The sequence below is a fragment of the Eleutherodactylus coqui genome, chromosome 11 (genome assembly GCF_035609145.1).
Source record: "Eleutherodactylus coqui strain aEleCoq1 chromosome 11, aEleCoq1.hap1, whole genome shotgun sequence".
Taxonomy (NCBI): domain Eukaryota; kingdom Metazoa; phylum Chordata; class Amphibia; order Anura; family Eleutherodactylidae; genus Eleutherodactylus; species Eleutherodactylus coqui.
In genome coordinates this window covers 28035339-28060337 of record NC_089847.1, presented here as the reverse complement: position 1 = coordinate 28060337, position 24999 = coordinate 28035339, and the positions used below count along the sequence as shown (strand labels likewise).

The following is a 24999-nucleotide window of genomic DNA, read 5'->3' as shown; positions in this document are numbered from 1 at the left end:
AGAACCTTTGCTTGCCCTTTACACTTATTCCATTTAGGTGGTAAGGGCAACAAGACCTTCACACTGGTCTCTCTCCTTTGCTGGCTAACATGGAGGACCTTCATAGATTCTTACCACCCATGAAGAATTTGGAGATTCCAACTTACATAGATGCTGTGGAGTCCTAGCTGTGACTGCTTTTAGTCAATTGTATATCAAGTAGGCAGTTATGTGTAAAACTCATGACATGACTGAAAAACGTAAATTCCATGTCACTAGACATTCCTGCTTCAGATACATTTTGTATATGAGGAAAAAGTACTTTTGGTTTGAGTTTTGTTATTATATAGGTTACCAATCCTTTACCTTTTATTTCATAGGAGAGAAGTGGGGTTGTCCCCTTCGGGACGGGTGCTCAGCTTTGAGGCAAGTAAGCAAATCAAGGTACTTATTGATAAATAACTGTTAATGACAGTTACTATAATTACCAAGTTCAAGATCGCCACATACATTTTAGGCCTGGGACATAACAAGGGTCTCAGTATTGGTGCATGTTCCTCTATGTCTGTCTGGATTTTTCAATAGAAAGAGTTTTTGCCCTATGCTGGACCTACTCCCTTTTCCTGTGGACTAGTTTTGTGAGATTCAGTGACCAACAGCTGTAAGAAAAATAGCTGGAGAGTCTTCTGTGGTCTGTCAGTCCATGTGAACTCAATGCCAAGCTAGACAAGTCAAAGTCTAGTATCCAGACGGGGAAGTGGAGGCCAGTTAAATCCTAAGCATCTGCCAATATCATAACCAAGAGACTGTCACGATTGAGTTTTGAGTCGGCAGAATAAAAGGGTTTAGTTATCATGCAGTGATCTTGTGGATGGTCCCATTTTGCCCTAGGGGGAGCCTGGGTCTTCTTGGACATAGAGCACACCTCTGCTGCACTCTGATACGGACTGAACGGTCCTCCACCCCAGACCTATTCTCGAACTGGTGGTCATTGCCCAGTTGCCTACTAGGGGCTCCCTAAAACTCTGTTATAAGCTACTGGCTGATTATTATCTGACTACATCACAAGTATCTACAATGCTTGGATCCATAACACGACAGTTAAGTATAGGAGGTACAGAGCTTGATGCCGCTTGAGAATTTGCAGCCTGAAGAATCCCAAAAGATCAGTACTATGAATGACGTGCAATAGGTATGGGCGTCCTATTAGTGTATGCTCACATTCCCTGTAAAGCTTGTGACAGAAATCCGTGACTTAGCAGTGTATTACCACTACGGATCCACGTGCATATTCAGACCTTGTGAATGGGCCAAATCCTTTCAGAGGCCGATCTGCGTCAGGAAGTGACTATCAGCTTTCTCAGTGATGAGGACAAAATCTGCTGTGAAAAAAAATCTGCATTATGAAGTCAGCAACATGGATTCCCATTCAAATCGCGTGGATTTTGGAGCAGATTCCACAGCAAAATCCGCCATGTGAATACACATATTCTACACTGAGAGATACTTAAGAGTCATATACTCTATAGATAGCCTGAGATCTTGATGTCTTGGATGTATTGTACGGAAACTCTGAAAGTGGCAGATACAACTATATCCATTACATGCAGCTGGCACTTCTTGTAACAGGTTCATCGCATTTACAATCAGTAAAATTTCCCCATACAAAAATATAGTGCACATAAAATAATAAAGTTGTTGTAGAGGTCTCCAGCATTGAGGCAACTCAGGTCACACCGGCTGGGCCTTGTCTTAAAATAGCTCAATGATCCAACTAATAGTCTACAGAACTGTACGTACCATTGATCAACATCTGCCCAATTTATAACAGTAGGTGTGTGAAAAAAGATTGTCAGAGTTGTATGGCAATGTCTTGGTCTTTCTTACAACCTCAGCTATAGATAGGGATGCCATGTACCCAGGCCAGAGATACCAAAGAAATCATAACACCATGTGTGGCCACCTACATAAGGGAGATGATGTTACCCCTCCCTGGCCATCTAGAAACACCGGTGATGATACTATGGTGTTTAACACTTATGTGTACATTGAGCTATCTTCATCACAGACCAGTCTGATCAAGCAATTATGTTTTACTGTATTCCCTTTGTTTCCTCAGCTATCAACCAGCAGTTATCAAGAGTCTCTCTTGTTCTGGAGGACGCAGGATATAAATGCATTACACATTATACAAACTGAGAATTGTGTAATGCTTTGTTTCACCTGTGGGAGTGCTGCTGCGGAATTGATCACTTGCTGCCTGGTTCCCACATAAATGTATATCAAGGGTCCTAGTAGTGGAACATCTTATGTTATGTGTACATTGATCTCCACTACCGACTAGTCTGATCAAGCAGTTATGTTTTACTCTATCCCCTCTGTCCCCTCAACTGTCAACTAACGTAAACAGTGGCTAGCAAGAACCTCTTTTCCTCTGAAGGACCCAGTATAAAAATGCATTACACGTTATACCAATTGATTTAAATCAGAACTGTGTAATACTTCCTTTTACCTGTGGGAGTGCTGCAGTGCAATTGATCTGCCTGGTTCTCACATTGTGGGTCCTAGCAGTGGGACACCTTCTGTGAACATTAAGCAATTCCTCTTACAGACCAGTCTGATTAAGCAGTTATATTTTACCCAATTCGTTCTATCCCCTCAGCTATTAACTAGAGAAAAACATTGACCACCAAGAGCCTCTCTTGCTCTGAAAGACTCACCATTACACATTCTGTCTATTGATTTCAATGGGAACTGAATAATGCTTAGTTTTACCTTTGGAAGTGTTGATGGGGAATAGAACACTTGCTACCTGGTTCCCACATCAGGGGACATTGTGGGTCCTCTCAGTTAGATACCTTATATGTATATATTGAGCTGTCTCCATTACAGACCAGTCTAACAAGCAGTTATATTTTACTCCATTCCCTCTGTCCCCTGAGCTATCAACAAGCGGCTACCGAGAGCCACTTTTGCTCTTGAAGACCCAATGTATAAATGCACTAGACATTACACCCATTGATTTCAATCAGAACAGTGTAATGCTTCATTTCACCTGCGGGAGTGCTGTTGTGAAATTGATCAGTTGCTGCCAAGTTGCTACATAAATGAACAAAGTGGGTACTAGCAGAGGGGCACCTTGGGATCAACTCATCATGACCTTTTTAGTGAAAATTGGTTGTCCAAAATGTACAACCCCTTTAACTATAAACAAATTATACAGAAAAGCTCTAAAGTTGGCAATCTAGCCCCCCACGGATGTCAGAGAGTTCCTATTTAAGGCGCTCCTCATTCGAGTGCGTTTATCTAGGGTGAACCCACGCTTTAAGCTCTGTTCTATATCAGTCACACGAAGCATTCTCACGTTCTTCACGCTGCTCTATTGTTTCTTCTCACGATTTTTCATTGACTGCACTTCTCCTCTTCAGTTCTCTTCTATGATTGAAAATCAAGTTTAAATCTCTAGGAATTACGGCCGCTGGTAGCGTTTTCGTGTAACCTCCACTCCAGCTGAGGTTATTCCACAGACAATCTAAAGTTGTAAAATTTCCCCCAAACTTTGTAGCGTACAGTGAAGTGCTAATATAACGCTACAGGTAAGAAGAGCCGCTGACTAGAAAGATGTTAATCCTGACAAACTGCTTGAGCATTAGGCCGGAGCACAGCTAGATTGAATTCTGTCTCCCCAGAGACTTTGTACATCGCTGGAGGTAACAAACCATCTTTTCATACTGCCCTGAGATGCACAGAGGCCACTAGCCGAGATTTATGGAAGAACATTACTGCCCTCTAGTGATTACTCTTATGTTCAAAAAGAATAATCGACCGCTATTAAGTTACTTCATGTTCATTGAAGTATCCATGTTCAGCCGCACATATTTAACACTTTCACCCCCGCTGAACTACTGGATTCGCTTCTCTCTGCAGATACGTGGAAGAGGAGGAAGCAGACAAGTAGAGTACAACGAGGCCGCTCATAGGGAGGCCAGGGATGAAACGTTACATTTGATGAATTATTAAAGGAGATGTCCCGAGGCAGCAAGTGGGTCTATACACTTCGGTATGGCCATAATAATGCACTTTGTAATGTACATTGTGCATTAATTATGAGCCATACAGAAGTTATAAAAAGTTTTATACTTACCTGCTCCGTTGCTGGCGTCCTCGTCTCCATGGTGCCGACTAATTTTCGCCCTCCGATGGCCAAATTAGCCGCGCTTGCGCAGTCCGGGTCTTCTCCTCTTCTCTATGGGGCTCCGTGTAGCTCCGTGTAGCTCCGCCCCGTCACGTGCCGATTCCAGCCAATCAGGAGGCTGGAATCGGCAATGGACCGCACAGAAGCCCTGCGGTCCATGAAGACAGAGGATCCCGGCGGCCATCTTCAGCAGGTGAGTATGAAGACGCCGGACCGCCGGGATTCAGGTAAGCGCTGTGCGGGTGGTTTTTTTAACCCCTGCATCGGGGTTGTCTCGCGCCGAACGGGGGGGGGGGTTTAAAAAAAAAAAAACCCGTTTCGGCGCGGGACATCTCCTTTAATGGATTTTACTCTTTGTTTGCTACCATTCTTCTTCTTCTTATCAAAGGCCCCTGGCATTTCCAATTTTCAACGGCCGACCCATAAAGACGTGCCTATGGATTACAATAAACAGGTGCGGCCTAACGGTAACAGATCCAGGTTAGACTACATGTGTGATGCTTAAAGAACACTGAGCATTAATTCCCTATGTACATGAAAAGCATTGCAGAGCGGATGGCGAGAGGTTAATGAAACGCCAGGGCTGCTAACAAACAGTCAGCGTAATAACAGCTATGGGCAATTCTGCATATACACAATGATATTTGTAAAGTAATCAGATATTTAAAGATGAACCCCGATATCTATCTATCTATCTATCTCATATCTATCTCCTATCTATCTCATATCTATCTATCTATCTATCTATCTATCTATCTATCTATCTATCTATCTATCTATCTATCTATCTCATATCTATCTATCTATCTATCTATCTCATATCTATCTATCTATCTATCTGTCTATCCCATATGTAGCTCATATCTATCTATCTATCTATCTATCTATCTATCTAATATCTATCTATCTCACATCTATCTATCTGTCTATCTATCCCATATCTATCGATCTATCTATCATCTATCTATCTATCTATCTATCTATCTATCTATCTATCTATCTATCTATCTATCTTATATCTATCTCATATCTCTCTATCTCTCTATCTATCTCATATCTATCTAGCTATCTATCTATATCCCATATCTATCTCTCTATCTCTCTCTATCTATCTTTCTATCTATCTCATATCTATCTATCTATCTATCTATCTCATATCTATCTATCTATCTATCTATCTATCTATCTATCTATCTATCTATCTATCTATCTATCTCATATCTATCTATCTCATATCTATCTATCTATATCATATCTATCTCTCTATCTATCTCTCTATCTCATATCTATCTATCTATCTATCTCATATCTATCTATCTATCTATCTATCTATCTCATATCTATCTATCTATCTATCTATCTATCTATCTATCTATCTATCTATCTATCTATCTATCTATCTATCTATCTATCTATCTATCTATCTATCTATCCATCCATCCATCCATCCATCCATCCATCAAAATAGAACCAATACTTTTAAATTAAGTCATCAGTTTTAATGCTTAGCTAATGGGTGTAATTGAGCTCATTGAACAACTGTGCCAACTTCAAGTGCCAACCAGTCTGTTACATCCGCCGGTGATAAGCATCATTCGTCAGTGGCAGCGTGTGGGTATTAAACAATGGTGAGGTGTATCAGATGGCAGGATACTTGAAGTACACGCTGCTTAGTGCTGCGATAAGCGATCGCGGTCAGTCCATAGAGAATACTGACTAGAGACAAACCACGACCATCAACCAGTACTTCTATGTACAGGGCGCTCGCTCACACGGTCTGTCCTGCTATTAGATTCCCTGTCAGGGACTGGTAACGCGGGACGGAGTTTTCTGCAGGACGCAGTACAGATCTGGATGTTGTCAATCAGCGTGGATTTTGTTGCGTTATTAACCGCGGAATGTGTTCTTCGGAATGTCTTGCGGAGTTTCTTGTAGTAACGCATACTATTGCGCAGTGCTCATCGGATAGTCATTGACGCAGTACGGCCATCTTTGTTTGTCCGCTTTAACTATTCCTATTGAGTATTTGGAAGGTGTGGAGACATTGTTGCTAGAATTTCAATAGATCTTTTTTACGAAAGGTCTACGGGACCTTCCACGTGGGCCACAATTTGGCCGTGTGTGGAAATCCGCACCAAAACCCGGATTGAATGCTGAATTGCAATTAACCCCTTAAGGACACGGCCCTTTTTTTCACTTTCGTTTTTTTCTTCCCACTTTCAAAGAATCCTAACCCTCTGATTTATCCACTGAGGTCGCTGTATGAATTCTTGCTTTTTTGCGGGGCGAGTTGTATTTTTCAATGCTACTATTTAATGTACCGTACTGAAAAACTTTAAAAGTGGAGTGAGATGGCAAATAATAACGCAATTCTGCCATCTTTGTTTTTTTTCGTTTCCAGGATGTACACGCTGCAGTAAAAGTGACATAATAAGTTTATGCTGTTTATACATAAGTTATAGAGTTGTTTTTTTGGTGTATTACTATTAAAAAATATTTGCAAAAAAATAAAATAATTTTCTGCCGCCATCTTCTGCTAGACAGAACTATTTTATGATTCCATCCATTCCGTTGTGCAACTTTTTTTTTTTGCGGGATGTCCCATAGTTTCTACTGGTACCATTTTGGAGTACATATGACTTTTTGATCGATTTTTATTACACGGAACGTTAAGGGGTTAAGACTAGGGATGAGCGAACGTACTCGTTTCGAGTAATTACTCGATCGAGCATCGCTATTTTCGAGTACCTGGCTACTCGGGTGCAAAGATTCGGCGGGCGCCGGGGAACGGGGGATGGCGTGGTGGAGCGGGGGGTAGCAGTGGGGAACAGGGGGGAACTCTCTCTCTCTCTAACTCTCCCCCCCCCCCCACTCCCCTCTGCAACTCCCCGCTTACTCACGGCGCCCCCCGAATCTTTTCACCCAAGTAGAGAAGTACTCGAAAATCGCGGTGCTCGAGTGAAAAAGGGGCGTGGCCAAGTACGTTCGCTCATCTCTAGTTAACACATTTTCAATTCCTCATCAAAGTCTGGATTTTGGTGCAGAATCTCCCATGTGTTGCGGTGTTTGTTATAGCTAAATTCCACGAGCTTTGTGCGTTGTGAGAAGCCGAAGGCATTATCCACATGGCCGTATATATATACGCCTCTATTAAGTAGCTTAAAAAAATCAGGCAAAACTTGCGTCCATCTGAAGCATTGGATTCCAAAGTATTAATTCAGATGAGCGATTTTTCGGGGAAGGGGGGGGGGGGGTGGAATGTGCCGGAAAAAGAGCACATGGGCGACCGTTTTCAGACACCGATTTTATACGCTGCATCAATAGATAGGTCTCACCCTATCTTTTGCCCAAATACGCAGGAAGCTCCCATAGACTTCTATACAAGCAGAAAAAAAGGGAGGGGGAGGGAGTTCGGCTGCGTCCAACGCTGGTTCTATTCAGGCATTAGTAGTCACTCCGAGCATTCCTACTGATCGCTGGTTTTTGCCGCGATTGGCAGCCCATGTGAATGGCTGGAAATACGCTAATTAAGATCGGGACTCGATTGCGACAATTCTTCGTTCATGCCATTTTGCGGCTGAATGAAAAACGAGTACGGCCGTGTGAAGGAGGCCTGAGCATTAGTTGCAGATCTGGCGACTCCCATTACTTGTAGGGAAGTCTTTAGAGCATCACATAGTCATTTAGGCTGGCGTCACACGGGCGGAAGAGCCTGTAGGCACACATTTGCAGTGTATTTGCGCAATGGCAATGCATTTTGCACAAGCCCATGTTGTACTGTACGTTTTGCGTTTGCAGGTCCTGCTCATGTGCGTGCAATGGGCAATTAAGTCGTACTAATTCTGTGTGCAAACACAATACACGCGCAAAATACACTTCTGGTAACGAGCCTAATGCAATCAATGAGTTCTATTCACTGCGTAGAGCTCGTGCAAATGCTTTGTGCATAATAATACGTTTATGTAAATCTGGCCTATGTGTGACTTCACATGAGCATGTGCGTATTTACGTACGCATGCGTGTAGTGTCTTTTGCAGGATGAACAGAGCTGTTTTGCATGCGGAAGGCACGCTCATTTACGCTTGGGAAACAAGGACGCACCAATTGAAATGACTAATTAGTCTTAATGCGTTTCAGATTCGTTTTTTTCCCGCGCAGTTGCGCAGTGTCTCGTGCTTCTCCTTGCGTACTGCGCACATTTGCGTGCCTCCCATGAGGGCCTTTGGTGCACAAACACGAAGAAGAATGGAACTTATTCTATTTTTTGTGTGGCCAACATTTGCGCACAAAATACGGAAATGTGAATGAACTCTTGGAAATGAATGGGTTCTATTCTGTGTGTGCTGCGTGCGCAAATACGCCGGTGTGAAGCCGTCCTAAGACTTCATCATCACCCTCCTCATTGCTCAGTGTCAACCACGTGAGATGCAGCATTAACCCCTCTCCCACTCAGGAACCTTAATTAATTGCTTTTTAAAAATTATTTGCAAATTGTTGGAATTCCCTAAAGTCGTCTCATTGACTGAGAACGACGGAGGACGAGCGGCTGACGCTCCGCGGAGAATGACCCCCTTATTATACTGGTGGTCTGTTCATCTGCTGCTAAAGGGAACATAACGGAGGACTAATACAATGTTCTTACGGAATCATCAACTTCTACGCGCATTATTCTGCCAGGGCCGCTGGAAGAACATACAGGTGTAGCAGAGCTGAGTTTGTTATCTACCAAGTATATCATCATAGGCTGACCGGCATGACTCGGGGCTCTTTCACATGGGCGTATATGCAAATGTTTTTCGCACATCTCCTTGTGTATTGCGTACACATTTGCACCTCCCCATAGACTTCTATGGCAACCTTCGGTGAGCAAATACACACAGAACCAAAAATGTTCTATTTTTTTGTGCGTACCAGAAATACGCTCACGAAAAAAATAAACATTTTTTTCCAGCCCATTCTCTCCAATGACCTATAGCGATGCGTAATACGCACCAAAGTAGGGCATCGAATATCAAAGGATTCTAATCTTTTCCCTGCTCGTTACAAGTTCAAAAATTGTGTGCAAATACGCTTGTGTGAACGAGCCCTAAGCCAGTGACCAGGCCATCGGAGAAACCCAGAGATGTAGCAGAGCTGAATTTGTGACTACTGCTTAGTCTATAATGATAATGTGCTAAAAGATGAAATGCAGTAAGCTTCTCTATGGGTTTCTCTTTGGGTTGTGCCACATAACAAACTCCCCTCTGCTACATCTGCTAGGCTCTCCTCTATTAGTCAGCTCATCTCTGTAGCCTGCTGTACTCTCTCCCGTCTCTGCAGCGGTGTGAAGCGTCCTGATGATCGCGGTCGGATCGATAATCTGTTGTAAAGTTCAGTTTGACGAGCGTTCTCTTCTGATCGATACTGAATGTAACACGAGCGGCGCCAATATCTTTACTCGCAGCGCCACGAGCAGCACGGTGAACTCCGACTATTGCAGAACTACAACCCTCAGCATGAGAAGAAATGCCCCCGATCCCCCAAAAAGGTGATTATTTTATGCAGTTACCCCCAGAGATGATGGCGGACTCTCGCACCTATGGGTTCTTTCAGATGAACGATTTTTTGATGCACCGAAAAAAAATTGCGCGTCAAAACATAGGCATTATTTTGACGCCGAGATTTCTCCATCAAAAGAAAGGGCGAGTCTTATCTGTCAATGGCAGAACGCTGCAGTTCCATAGACTCCTATGGGAGCTGGCAGCCAAAGCGAGGGCATACTCGCGGATACTAGCCGCGACGTGCTCGTGGCTGCTATTCGTTCACGCGATTGAGACACAATGTTTTAGTGCGTTTATCTGAGCGCTAAAATTATGCTTAGGGTGTAAGTGTATAAACGCTCCCGATAGCGTGACGTATGTGCACTATGCAGGGTGCGCGATGGCGTGCTATCGTGCCTGTATCGGCACTTTTTACGGTACTTTTTTGCACTGTCAAGACTGCTCACATCGGCCCGGTTCCAGCAGTGCCATGTTTGAATAGGCAGGCCAGCCTACTTAGTCCCAGGTGTTATTGATTTTCCGCCCCAAATCGCACATTTTAGTGCGCAATTTTGTGCAGACGGGGGCCTTTGTTGCTCAATTGTGCACCAAAATAGGAGTGAGTCGTGTTTTTCCCGCGTGCTTGAAATGGGCACGAAAAAAAGCACTGTGGGTTTTTTTTTGCGCATATTTTACGGACACAAATACGCATGCAGCCGACCTTCGAAATCTATGGGGGCTATGTAAATGCGCTCAAAATAAGCAATTGGGAGATGCGCGATGGGGTGCGCAATTCTGCTGGAAAAGGAACACAAGGACTTGCACAAAAATAGTACACGCTACGATTTTTCCATCTCGCTGCCAGAGAAAAATCACCCGTATAAATACACCCATAAAAGATGGTATTTCCGTGCGAGTTTTGTGCGTCTGGCAATGCAAAAAAGTGCGCTATTTTCTTGCCTGTGTAAATGAACGCTTGACCCATTTATTTATAGAAACAGGGATTTTACGGAAGTTTCTCGACTGCGATAACTTACCGCACCCGCCCAACGCTTCATTATAGCTCAATGGTCAGCAATGCAGGAAACAAATGACTACAACCCCCAGCATGCCCTCCCTCGTCCCCACCAGCACATCGAGGGTTACTTCCAGAATACTTGGAGAGCCACAGATTGCCAAACCCTAATCTACTTTACTTGTAATCCAATTGTGCGCTCAACACCTCACACACTCCTGCAGCTCTAATTACCATCAACATGGCGAACGGCGGCGGATCTGGAGGCTGCGAACACCAACAGCAGAGAGAAGTGACACCATAAACAGCTGCGGCGATCAGGAGGCGCAAACCGCGGTCTGCTAAGAGGAGTCAGCGCTGGGCATGCTGGGAGTTGTAGTAGCACAAGGCCATTCCTCCAGGGACTAACCAGCCCAAAGTGATTGTTACGCTTCCAGCCATATTTCCTGGATGCCACCGCCATGTTGCTGCGATTCATGTATATACAGTGCTGTCACGTAAATTCCCTGTCTTGGTAACAGAGTAAATATCGTAACCCTCTATATCATGGCGGTCCTCCTCGCTAATCTGTAGAACCAGAGGATACGTGAAATTCCGACATCCTACGCTTCTGTGTTCACACGTCGCTGATTTGTGCGTATTTTGTCGCGGATTACGGTGCAGAACGGACGCAGATTTCATTTCTTCAATTTAATTGAAAGGGTTAAATCTGATTTACTTTTAGGCGCCAAAGATCCCCATAGAAGTCAATGGAGATGCGTGATACGCTGCGGAATTCCGCTGAAGCCATCTGAACCTCATTAGACTAATTAGCAGTTTTAATCGCCGCGTCTTTGTTTGGTGCGCGCGAATTAACACGCCCTACAAGTGGCAAAACAAACCAATGCGCGCAGAAAACAGCCTCAGGGCTCCTGCAGACTAGCGTGACGTATAAACATTCGTGAAAGCATGGCGTGATTGCGCTTTGAATGCAGTACTATCACGTGTTCTCGCGAGCGCTTTTGCACTGCTTACTGTATTTTCCCACGTTCCGAGGCGCTTCTCATCGGCGCAGGACGCACCCGCACCGTTTTTAAATCACCTGAGCAATAGTCAGAGATGATAACCCAATGAGGGTTAAGGGAGCGTCCGCTGCCGGATGGAGGCGCGGCTTTCATTCCTTTACTCCCGTAGGGAATAATGAGGAATATTCACGCGCGTTTTTCAAGCGCAAGAAATTCACAGGCCGCGTGACGCGTTTTTCGGGGTTTTTTTGTGATGTTTTTCCTCACAAACACACATCACACTCTCACTAAATCGCATCTGGGACCGATATCACATTCGCATAAAACACACCCCATTCACATGGGCGAACGTGATATGAGGCTGAGAAACGTGCAATATGTTTTTTATTAAAAATAGCATTGCTTCTGTGAAATTGCGCATATTTCAGGCTCGTGGAAGGATCGCAGGGGTTTCTCACAGACTTCAATGGGAAAAATCACCTCATAATCGCATTCTGATCGCATGGCACATGAGTACCGCGCAAGGTTTACCAAGGTCTTGTTCATCTAAATGAGGGTAAAAACACATTGGCGCATACGCAACTACGCTCCCCGCTACGATGCTTAAATGGGCATCAATGGTTTGGTTTTGTCCCGTTATGCCGCCGTGATTCATGAAAACGGAACTAAAATACGCCCATGTGAAGAGGCCCTGAAAATGGCGCTAATTTTCAGTATAGACTAACGATCCGCGGTGTTACTTCTAAGTCACCCGCACCAGCAGCGCTCAATGAAGTCACCAAATTGTATTCTTAAAGGGATATTCTGGAGAAACCGGGCAAAGATTTGTCAAGGCCCAATATCCACAGGCGGACTTAAATTGCACGTGGGGCATCTGCACGGACGATCCGCAGTTCAAGCCGCCCATAAAGATGCATGGAGTCCGCACCTTAATTAAAGCATGCGGATTTGTTTTGTGGACCCTTTGGTGCGGAAAACAAATCTCAGCACGCTCCGTTTCCATGCAGTTCCCACACGGACGGCTTCCATTGACGTCAACGAAAGCCGTCTGATCCGCGGCCGTACGCAATTCACATTGCGGTCAGACCACGGATTCCGCGGGGAAGCAGGAGATTCAAAGAAAACCCTCTACTGCGCATGTCCAACGGCCGGCGCTTATACACACATTCACAGTGAAGGCCCGGACAGGTACGCACAATCATCGGCCGCGGGCAGGGTCAGATTCTGCTGCGGGCTCTCGCCCGCCCGTGGACATGAGGCCTGACTCTTCAATTTATTAGCATTATTACAACATCCATCGAAATCATCAAACTGAACTTCAGTACTATTTTTTGCCGACCCGCGCCACCGTTGTTTTATAGCCCGCTTCAGATTTCCACATTGCTATTCAAAATGGCAGCCGGAGAGTACAAAAACTACATCTCCCACAAGGCCTCACTGCCAGTCACTGACGAGTACACATTCCCATGTAGTACGGACTGTCGTTGTTACAGCACTGAAGGCACTGAGCGTGCCCGACCGGTAAACAGCGGGGCTCTCAGGACGTAACCATTGGATACCAATGGAGGACTAAGCGGGACACGGGGGAAGTAATATCTCAGCAGCACCGTAAAACACATCAGAATATCGCAAAATGACATGTTATCAGTTTAGGAATGTATAACTCTGAAACGCTGGAATACCCCTTTAAGGCGTGTGCGCACAGCGGTTTCGGATGCCGGTCGGATGTGGAATCCACCTAGATTTCGCTGCATTCGCTTGAATGGAATCCGCGGCACAGATTATTTGGCGCAGATTTTTCACAGTTCCACATCATGGTAAAAAAAGAAAAGAAATAGGATAAGATAGGAGAAGTTTTGTATTTCTGCCCAAAATCTGCGTCAGGATATCTCCGTGTGGATTAACCCCATTCAATCCGCGTGCAAATTTGCAGCAGAAATCCGAAGTTTAGCTGCAGATAACTCATGTAGGGCGAGGTCTATGTAGTAATATCACGCGAGAATCCCGCTAGTGAAAACAAAAGCAGTGACACATTTTGCGCGTGTGGTTTTCACGCCCATGACGAGAACACGGCCATGCGAAACTCACGCGAGTATTGATGATGCTGCGATTATTTCGGTGCTGCGAGAAAAAAAATCGCCCACGTAAATACACTGCTTGCACATCATGGGCTGTACTTTCGTGCGGGTTTTGTACGTCTCGCAACGCACGATTTTCTCACCTTAAGGCTGGATTCACACGAGCGTATTTGCATGCGTAATTTAGCACAAAAAATTGACACGTGATACGTGGAGAAGAGAATGCGTTGATTTCAATGGCTTCGTTTACATGCGCATATTTTGCGTGCGCAAAAAAATGCAGAATGTTCTATTTTCCCGCGCTTTTGTGATGGGAAAGAGCGCATATTGATCTCATTACACTAATTGGTCATTTCAATGGTGGGGAGCATCGTTGTGTTTTTTTTTCCGCGCCAAAGTAAAGTAAAACAAATACGCAATGTCCATTTCACGAAAATGCAGCACAAATACGCGTGTAAATACGTGTACGCTCGTGTGAATCCGGCCTTAGGGAGGTTGTAGTTAAAGTGAAGCTCCAGGAGGGAGAGGAGGGGATGTTACCAGCAGTCGTTTTTTTTTTATGCCGCCTTTCTCGTCCGCTGGTTCTGGGCGCCGTTATTAGCTGTCCAAAATGGCTGCAGCAGTTTTCTAGGTGCCTAATGCGCACTGCTCTCTGATTGGCCAGTCACCAAGGTGGGTATCATAGCTTACGGACCCCTGGATGTTATCTAGCTACAGATTTTTGTAATACAAGATCAATTTTAGTGGACTTCCCCTTTAAATACAGTATAAGGGCTCCTGCTCACGGACGGATATTTGCCGCGAGTCCGCATCAAATGGCGCCCATAGAATGCTACGGGAAATCGATTCTTACTCCACACTTGTGGAAACCAACTGTGGTCTCCGCAAGCAGAGACAAAAATATTTTTTTTCGCGGATTCCGCGCGGGGACGGCTCTATTGAAGTCAATGGAAGTTGGCCAACCCGCGGCCCGTCCACAATGGATAATACAGACGGGCTGCGGATTCCGTGTCGTTGCCTAGCGATGGCATGGCAAAGAAAAATCTGTACTGCGCATGTGAGATGGCGAGCCGCCAGGTCCATCCGCAGTGCAGAAAAGAAGGCACCAGAACAGGTTGGCGCGGACGCCGCTGCTGCCAGAGCCGGATTCCGCTGCGGGACCCGGCTCTGCTGGCGGCCTAAAGGCTCCTTCACACGAACGTTTTGTTACAGTGTATTCCGAGCCTGGGGTTTTGCGCGTGAAATACGCTCTACCAATCTGCTGTAGGCTCCCATGTTCTTTCTTGGCATGTAATGAATTCACGCCAAGATAGAGCATGGCGATCGGCGGCCTGCGGTACGTATGCAATGTCACTGTGTGCTTCCCGCGTGCCATCACAAGCGAGCAACACGCAGCAAATGAGGCTCATTTGAAGCAGTCCTAAGCCGCCCTTAGGCATGGGCAAAAAGTACAGTAATATGCGCAGCCACGTGCGCAAAACAACCTCATCACACCATGTTCATGCACCCGTATGTTGCGGTGCAGCAAACGTTTTTACGCACATGCTCGTCTAAAGCCACAAAAACGTAGTGTTTTTGTGCATACGCTCGTGTGAAGTCCACATTTGCGCATGAACGATGTTTAATAATTATTTTGCGCCCATGCCTGTACATATTACTGCCATTTTTGCGCACGCCTAGGACGGCTTCACGAGCCCCATTGCAATCACTGGGTTCTATTCTCTTTGTTTTGCGCACGTACATTTTGCGCCCGTGTGAAGCTGCCCTAAGGGATTAAACAGATGGGCGTGTTTTAGTCTTGTTATGCAGTCGTGATAACAGGGCGACGCTAAACCGTTGATTTCAATGGTCTCGCTTCCACTCGCGGGATTCCCGCCTGTTAATACTACGCGCGAGAAAAGATAGGTCCTACCCTATAGTAGTTTTTCTATATGTGCGCAAAAGATCTGGCCGGACCAATCTTCCTGATTTTTTATTCAAACTCGCACACGCACTAGCGCGGAGTTTAAATAGTCCAAAAAGAAACTGGTTCATCCGCTTATACACTCCGTAGCGGCGAGAGTATTCGCGCATGCGCCCACGTTTTTCGTGTTGTAGCGAGATGCAATGTCGCTAAATGCACATTGCTAATCTTATTGCACAATTTGGACACCTGTATAGAGATAGATTTTTTAAAAAACGTATTACGGTTGCATTGCATCTGGGAGTTGTAGTGCACCCCGTCCCCCAGGTGATATTACCTAGCAGCGGCGTTCCATCCTAAGGGCGAGCACCCACTGGCGTTTTTTTACCTGCGTTTTGCGTTTTGCGTTTTGCGTTTTTCCTGCACAGGCATAGAGATAACATGTGTTCCTGTCCACTGGCGTTTTTTTTGCATTGCGTTTGCGTTTTTAACATAGGAACTGTCAGTTGCATATGTGTCCTTATTTTTCTCCATGGAAATTAATGGCAAAGCCGCGAAAACGCCGCGAAAACGCCGCGAAAAACGCCGCGGAAAACGCGCGGAAAAAACGCGGGACACGCGGCGAAAACGCTGCGTTTTTTTCCCGCGGGAAACGCAAACGCCAGTGGGTGCTCGCCCTTACACTGAAGATACACATGATATACCACAAGTGTGTAGACTGCTCTCACCCAACAACATGAGGCCCTCGTTAGGTCTTGGAATGAGGGGATCATAAGAAAGCGCCTGAAGATTGTGCAAAGATGTGCTTATGGAAAAGGAATGAAAACAGCAGCCGACCTGCGAGGGGATCACTTCCAGATGTGAGGGTGCTGCGAGCCCCCCTTTCTGCACTCACACTTCCCCCAGCCAGGGGTCTCTGACAGCCCTGAAAACAATCCGCCTTGCAGGAATTTGTCTCACTGCTCAGTCTGAAGTATTTCCAGATGAAAAAGCCATTGTATCTGCCATACTGAAGGTATCAATGTGAAGGAACCCGTCAGGAAATGAAGCCCGAATGCAGAGAATCACAAACGGCGTGTCACAAAGTGCCAAACGATGATTAAAACCTCCTAGGTTTTCCATTTACATCTACATCTGCGCGGGCAGTTTTATATTTTTTTTTTTTTTTTTACCACGGTGGTCTGTAAGTGATTGTAAAAATAGAAGTTTTTGAAAAGTCAGACTTAAAAAAGAGCAGAAATGTGCATCTATCTCATATCTATCTCTCTATCTATCTCATATCTATCTCTCTATCTATCTCATATCTATCTATCTATCTATCTATCTAACCAACCCATATCTGTCTATCTATCTATCTATCTATCTATCTCATATCTATCCATCTATCCATCCCTCTGATACATATCCATCTATCTATCTCATATCTTTCTATTTCATATCTATCTATCTCATATCTATCTATCTCATATCTAACCCATATCTATCTATCTTTCTATCTATCTCATATCTATATCATATCTATCAATCTATCTATCTCATATCTATCTATCTCATATCTAACCCATATCTATCTATCTATCTATCTATCTATCTATCTATCTATCTATCTATCTATCTATCCCATATCTGTCTATCTATCTATCCCATATCTATCTAATATCTATCTATCTCATATCTTTCTTTTTCATATCTATCTATCTCATATCTATCTATCTATCTCATATCTTTCTATCTCATATCTATATACCTCATATCTATCTATCTATCTATCTATCTAATATCTATCTATCTCCTATTTTTCACATATATATCTATCTATCTATCTCATATCTTTCTTTTTCATATCTATCTATCTCCTATCTATCTATCAATCTCATATATATCTATTTCATATCTATCTATCTATTTCATATCTATCTATCTATCTATCTCATATCTATCTATCTATTTCATATCTATCTATCTATCTATCTATCTCATATCTATCTATCTATCTATCTATCTTCTATCTATCTATTTCATATCTATCTATCTATTTCATATCTATCTATCTATCTATCTATCTATTTCATATCTATCTATCTATCTATCTATCTATCTATCTATCTATCTATCTATCTATCTTCTATCTATCTATTTCATATCTATCTATCCCTCCATCCAACTGGTATATTTCCATACAAAACAAAGGGGCAAACCAAGCAATAGTGGAGAGGAGCATTTCGTAGGGTATTAAGGTATTTTTGTAGAATTTCCATTTACTCCTACTGAAGTCAACAGGTAAAAAGGGCATGCAAACATCACATCTCACCTATGCACATACATTTGATTTCCAAAGCAATGAGTCTGATACTTAAACCTCTGCAAAATAAGAAGTAAATGAGTAGAAATAAAAAGAAGTAAGTAGATAGATAGATAGATAGATAGATAGATAGATAGATAGATATGAGATAGATAGATAGATAGATAGATAGATATGAGATAGATAGATAGATAGATAGATAGATAGATATGAGATAGATAGATAGATAGATAGATAGATAGATAGATAGATAGATAGATATGAGATAGATATGAGATAGATAGATAGATAGATAGATAGATAGATAGATAGATAGATAGATATGAGATAGAGAGATAGATAGATAGATATGAGATAGATAGATAGATAGATAGATAGATAGATATGAGATAGAGAGATAGATAGATAGATATGAGATAGATAGCTAGATAGATAGGAGATAGATAGATAGATATGAGATAGATAGATAGATATGAGATAGATGGATAGATAGATAGATAGATAGATAGATAGATAGATAGATAGATAGATAGCAAACCAGAAAGTCAAAAGAAGTTGTAACTATACAAAACCATCTAACTGAAAAATTAAGAAAAAAAAACACTAAAACTACAGAAGAATTCTGTCCTAATATGGGAGAAGGTCGACTTTTTCCCATTATTTGAATACAATCACATCTTCTCAGAGTTTCGGATTCCTCATAAATCCATCATTATACAATGTTTTTGTTTCCGAACTGACTTATTAAATAACACTGAAACAATATTCCCTATGGCACTTTGGCCTCTCACCTTACCCATAAGTCTGGTACCAGATAAACACAGGCTACATTGTACATACGGCCCAGGGAGCTTGTCATTGGCTGCGTTGGGGTCTAAGCGTAATTGTTCAGTAGGGAAGTCTAAACTGAGCCCTCATTGGCTGAGCCCGGTAATTAACTACAGGCGCTCGCTTTAGGCTGAGACAAAGAAGTTCAAAAAAAAAAAAAAGTTCTCCTACAACACTCCTCCGCCATAACACACACAGCTCAATAATCACGAATGCTTATATGTTGCATCGAAAAATTGCCAGTAATTGAAAATGTAAGTTTTTACCCTATTTTAAAAGAAAATATTATGAAAAGTTTATTTTTAGTAGCATAATCTGAGTGATTCTTCCATGACCGCCCGCAGTCTCCTAGTCTTCTAAGTGATGAATTTGGCTACTTTTTGCATTAATCGGGGAACTAAAACAGTTACAAAAATTTGACAATTTGGGAAGAATAAGCCGTCAGAAAAAGGTGGCTGTGGCTATATTGGTCGTTCTTGAATACTGATGGGCAAATGTGCCTACTTATGTAGTCATACTACTGCTATATAGGGCTCGACGACTGCTCACCCCCTGTGATGGAGGCCATATTGATTTATACCCAACTTTCCGAGGTCCCGCTGAAGAGGACAACTCAAGGCCTCATTTTAAGGCTTCATTCACACGGGGGATTTTATTTGCAATGGGTGTATTTACGCTACAAACTTTCTTTTTGGGCAATATCGCCCATTATTTTCTATAGAGGGTTGTATATTAGTGCGAGTTTTGTGAGTCTAGTAATGCCAAAAACTCGCACGACAAAATCGGCCATGTAAATACGGCCTCAAACACGTTCTTCTATATGGGCGCAATGCGCTTTGCGAGGAAAATACATTGATGTCCATGCTGTTTTAATAGGAAGAATGAAAAATTGCGCCACACTTACATGAAAATTGCATCTGCATGTGAGTTTGATGCAAATTTTTGGATCCCATCGAAAATAAGGAGCGCGATCGCCCTCAAAAAAGCGTGTTACGATTTTTCTATCACTCATGTAAATAATGGGTTATTTTTTCGTATGAGTTTTGCGCATGAAAGCACCCTGAAGCTTGCATGTCCAGAGACGAAATGGGATGCACTTTTTTGCAAAACACGTCACAGAACATTCATGTGTTTACAAATGCGCTATCCGTCCGTGTTTCTCGCGCCCATAAAAATACAGCCTATGGCTGCTTTCAGACAGGGGTATTTTAACTCCTTATTAGGTCCATGTTTTGCGGACCATAATGCGGAGCTAATGTAAATCTGTCTCTCTATTCACATAGCTGTCTCTTTCATGACCGCGCTTCAAAAACGCGGCTTGACCTACCATTATCCGTTTTTGCCTCCATTCTACCGGACAAATACGGAATAGTAATTAAAGCGATTGACAGCAAATCTAGCTCAAATACAGATGACGTCCGGTCGTAATGTCATTCGTCACACATCCGTATTACGGATCCGTATTATGCACGTTTTTCCATACGCTCGTCTGAAACCGGCCTTATAGGACTTTTTAAAGTTTTGGTGAACCACAGAGTAGTTTTGCAAGAGACAGACCCGCTTTAATAGATTTTTTTTTTCAATCCCCTCTAAATTCTGCTGTGTAAAAAATGATCAAAAACGGAACGACAGCGAGTGATTTATATTTAATGTGCCAGCAGTGTTTTAGGCCTGGAAGTTGGAAATAAATTCAGAAACCCTTATTAAAAAGTAGACGATTCAGAGTCTGCCACTAACAGCGGGGTCCCACTTAAGCTCCAGTCTCTCGTCCCCTTTTTTTTTTCCCCAGACATTATCACATCTTGACATTACAGAGGCCGCATACTCGGCAAGATATCTCTCCGCATAAGGTCTTATACGGGCAGATGATCTATGATAATCCCATGGCTTCGTTTTTAAAGGGACACTAACCCCAAAAGTCTACAGTTGCACAGTACAGTTGAACGTCATCTATTGTTTAATGGTAATGGTCATTTAAGACTGGGGAGCGGCAAATTCTAATATCCCTGTAACTATACACACACACACACACACACACATATATATATATATATATATATATATATATATATATATATATAGATATATATAGATATATCTATATATAGATATATATATATATATATATATATATATATATATATATATATATATATATATAAATATGTAGATATATATATATATATATATATATATATATAAATATAAATATATATATATATATATATATATATATATATATATATATATATATATATATATATATATATATCTATATAGGAGGTATCAGCTGTTCTTCATATAACTTCCACCTGAATAGGCAGAAGTCTTACTGTCCCTTTAAGGGCATTTTAATACCGTGTTGACTGAAGTTGCAGACAAATGAATACATTGTATCTCTGTCTCATAGAGTTTGCAGCATTAGATCTTTTTGTTGCTAATAAAAATTCCTACTGCATAATCAGGAATGCTTCAGTCTACGCTTAGTGATTCTCAGCAGCACAAGCCTGAACCTCTGAGCATAATTTGGGCTTTGTGTAAGCATTTTCGATGGCTTGTGCACCACTATGGCCTATGGAGCTACATTTAATGCAATCCTATGCTACTCCAGATTCCAAAAGCCACGTCAGTCTGTAACTACTCAATGCAGATGTAGCAGAGCTGAATGAATCTGTTAACACTTTGGGCTAGAGTTGGTCCCAAGGACTGTAAGAGATCTTTCAGGCGCAGAAAATTGGAGCAAAATCCGCAGCAGCCGCGTCTTTAGGTGCGTTCGAAATATTCTGCACGTGTGAATGGTCGCTAAGGGTCTAGATCGCACAGGGTGCTACTATAATGATATGTGCAGCTCAGCTCTGCTACATCTGCATTTTTACGCCTTTTTTTCAAAATGCAAGTAAGATGATAGATAAAACGAAGACTTGAAATTCTCCGTCTGGTTAATCAGACACTTGATAAGTCATCTACTTGTGTTGTATGTCCTCAGCGGGAAAAAAAGAATTGATTTCGAGCCACTTTATAACAGTGGCACAAGAATTGTCTGCTTTAATTAAACAGACAGGTTCTTTTATTGACAGGAGCCACCAGGATATATGGGGGGTATGGATAATATGGCTTTATTATATAGGCAGATATATGCATAGGAGGGGTATAGAGAAGGTTCCTCTCATCAATCCATTCTTCTTTCTCACTGAACTGTTCCATGATTAAATAATTCACAAGAAAATGCTATTCTTCAGTTACGACCAGAGTTTTAAGCCTTGATCATAGGGAAGACTATGCAAACAGGCGCTCTCTATGGTCACAATGCAGGTCTGCCAATCTACGACTAATCATATGTACTAGACTGTATGTAATGCAATCAGAGGGGCACAGACATTGAATCCGCAAGACTCTGTACCCCTGAGGGGCTTCAGATGTAGATGGATCCTTTAGATAGTCCCTTGCATCTCTATGATACCTAAGCAGGCTTAGATGCACTGAATTTCTAAGCATTCTGCTCTCTTTAGAGGGTCAAGCTCCCCTACTGCAAAGAGTTTGTTAATAAGGATACCCTAAGGAGGCATCCTGCCATACCATACCACAGGATGTGTTCTCAATTAAATATTTAGGGTACTATGCAAAAAAATTAATAAATCAATGGATCTTGGGGGGTGGGGAGCGACTTACATCATCTCACCAAAGAAAGCTCCTTCCAGGGCTATTTTCTATTCAATGGTTAACACGTAAGCTGCCAAGGCCTGCGACGTGGAATGAAAGGGTTAACAATGCTATTGGCACTGGCATGCAGCAGCAGCCTCTCTCTCTCTCTCTCTGCTAAATTAGAACCCCTTCCAATGTTGTAGAAATACACAGAGAGTAAATTAAATGAACCCCTTCTATGTCGAGGGGTCTTCAAAGACCCTCAACTAGTCGAGGAGTTAAGCACACTCAGCATACTGAACTCTTATTTAACCATTTCACATGCAGATAGAGCAGTTGGTAGAGTTTATTTTCCAAGAAATATCCCACAGGGAGCAATGTTAACCCTTTTTTGTAAAAGGCAGAGGGGAAATAGCAATTAGGCATTGCTGTTAACCCTGTGCCTGAAGAAAGGAGGTATCATTTGGGTACCATCAATCAGACCAGACAGATGCATTGGAATGCCTCCTGGCACAGGGCTGGTTAAAACTGAGCCAAATACACTGTAAAAGGTTTTAATACTCCAGAATATGCCCCGTTATGTCCTCTTCTGCATCTCTCATACCACTCAGTCATCTCCTTTAAGGATGAGAAGATCCAAAAAAGCCCACAGTGTGAAGATGTGCTCAAAAATACATGACATAAAAATAGGGAGAAACCATAAAACACAGCCAGAAATTGTGATCAGAACCAAAAAAAAAAAGAAAATGCCCAATAGCAGCCATAAGATCTCTCCTCTCTCTGGGAAGTAGGATTGAGTAGGTACCAAAGCTCCACTGTAGGTTCTCAAGGAGCTCTAAGGAATGGTGGACAAACAGTTGCTCCTAGCCCAACCTGGCTTATAAGTTCCTCCAGGAGTGGACACACATCTCTAGCTGCCAGCTTCACCAGATCCCCGGTGGTATTCTGAAGAAACCCTCAACTTGCAAGAGATGCAAATAGACAAGGAGACAGACAGAGATCCCTTCTAGGTGGAAGGTCCTTACCTTGGTGGTTTCCTCTGATGACACCCTAGAGAAGAAATTGTAAGGTCCCAGTCACATGGAGAGGTTGTGGAGACCCAACAGCATCCTAAAGTCCTGTACACTCCAGCCCAGCAAGGAGATCCTAGTGAAGCTTGGAGCTTCTGGCAAGGAATGCAACAGAGAGAAAGAGAGAGAGAGAGACAGAAAGGGAGGAGGGAGGCAAGGGCTGAGAGCAAGCTGCTGACGGAGGGAAGGAGAGGGGGCCAGTGAGAACAGAATCACATGAATAATTGCAAGAGGCAGGGGTCTCACAGCCTCTCTCCTGACTTGTGAAGATGAGGAGTGGTGTCCATCAGAGGTGACCCTCAACCCCCTCTCTGCATCTCACTTACTGATGACACATCTGAGAGATGCTTTCATGGATAAAGTGATGCAAAGATGGAATTTGATGCAAAGCAGATTGTGCAGCAAAGGCAGCATATGGAGAAAAAAAGGGGGAGCCCTGAGCAGCACCTATGATGTGAGCAACCGGGGTGAAGAATTGGGAGATGTTATGGCATCTTGGGGTGTCAACCTTCTCTATAATGGAATACACTGTGTGTGGGATGTCTGTTTGCTTTCATTACATCCAAGGGGATTTAGATTTGCATATATTGTGCATTCATTTGGAGGGACTGAATGGTGGGGATGAAGGGAGGGGGGGGGGGTGAGGGGTGGAAGGAGAGGAGGTTTTTTTTGGGGGGGGGCGAATAAACTGTAAAAAGTGTTGAGTTCAAGAGCTGCTGTTGGGTAAGGCAGGTCAACACTACAGAGGATGCAGAAGAGGCTGCAGCCAAGAGAAGGTGCAGAGTTTAGACTCTCTGTACACCGATCAATAGACAAGTAGACTATTTGGGCTAGTGGATTTATGCTAGCAGTCCAAGATATGCTAATCAGGGCTTCTTCCCATTCATAAAAATTGGACTGATCTGGGCTGATCGTTGGAAATAGCTATTTTTTCTTGTGTTTCTTGTTGAGCTCATGAGACTCCTAGAATTTGGAAACTAGCATATAACTACAATGTAAGATAAAACATACAAACAATATTACAAATTATAATATAACTACCATGTAAGAAAACATAAACAGAATGCAATAAGATAAAACATAAAAACAACATTACAAATTAGAATAAACTGCAATGTAAAATAAAACATAGGAACAATAATAAATAAATAACAAGCACAATAAATGATAATAAGGCATAAAACAGCCATAAAATGACAAAATTCAAGCATACTGTGATGTATTTGTGTATATTTGAGTAATCTCATTTGTATATATGTTTGTGTCAGGGAAAATCCTGTCTGGATTGTACTTCTTGTTAACCTGCTAGGCTCCAACAAGAAATTAAGTAATAACTTAGGTCCTTTGGAAGTAAGTATTCATTTACTGCAGAGGCATTTAATATTATGCATGCATGGAAAGCTTTCAAGGGACTAGCATAGGGGATCAATGGTTCCCTTACGTCCTACAGCAGCACAACCATGG

At 42.7% G+C, this 24999-nt stretch overlaps 1 protein-coding gene across 1 annotated transcript in view; it reads right to left on the bottom strand.

Annotated features, from left to right (window-relative positions):
* Positions 1-23746, bottom strand: part of CDH11 (cadherin 11) — a 133921-nt gene extending 110175 nt beyond the window's left edge. The window contains exon 1 of the mRNA XM_066583284.1: positions 23491-23746. The gene's annotated coding sequence lies outside the window, so the exon portion shown is untranslated. The remainder of the gene's footprint in view (positions 1-23490) is intronic.
* Positions 23747-24999: the final 1253 nt, after the last annotated feature.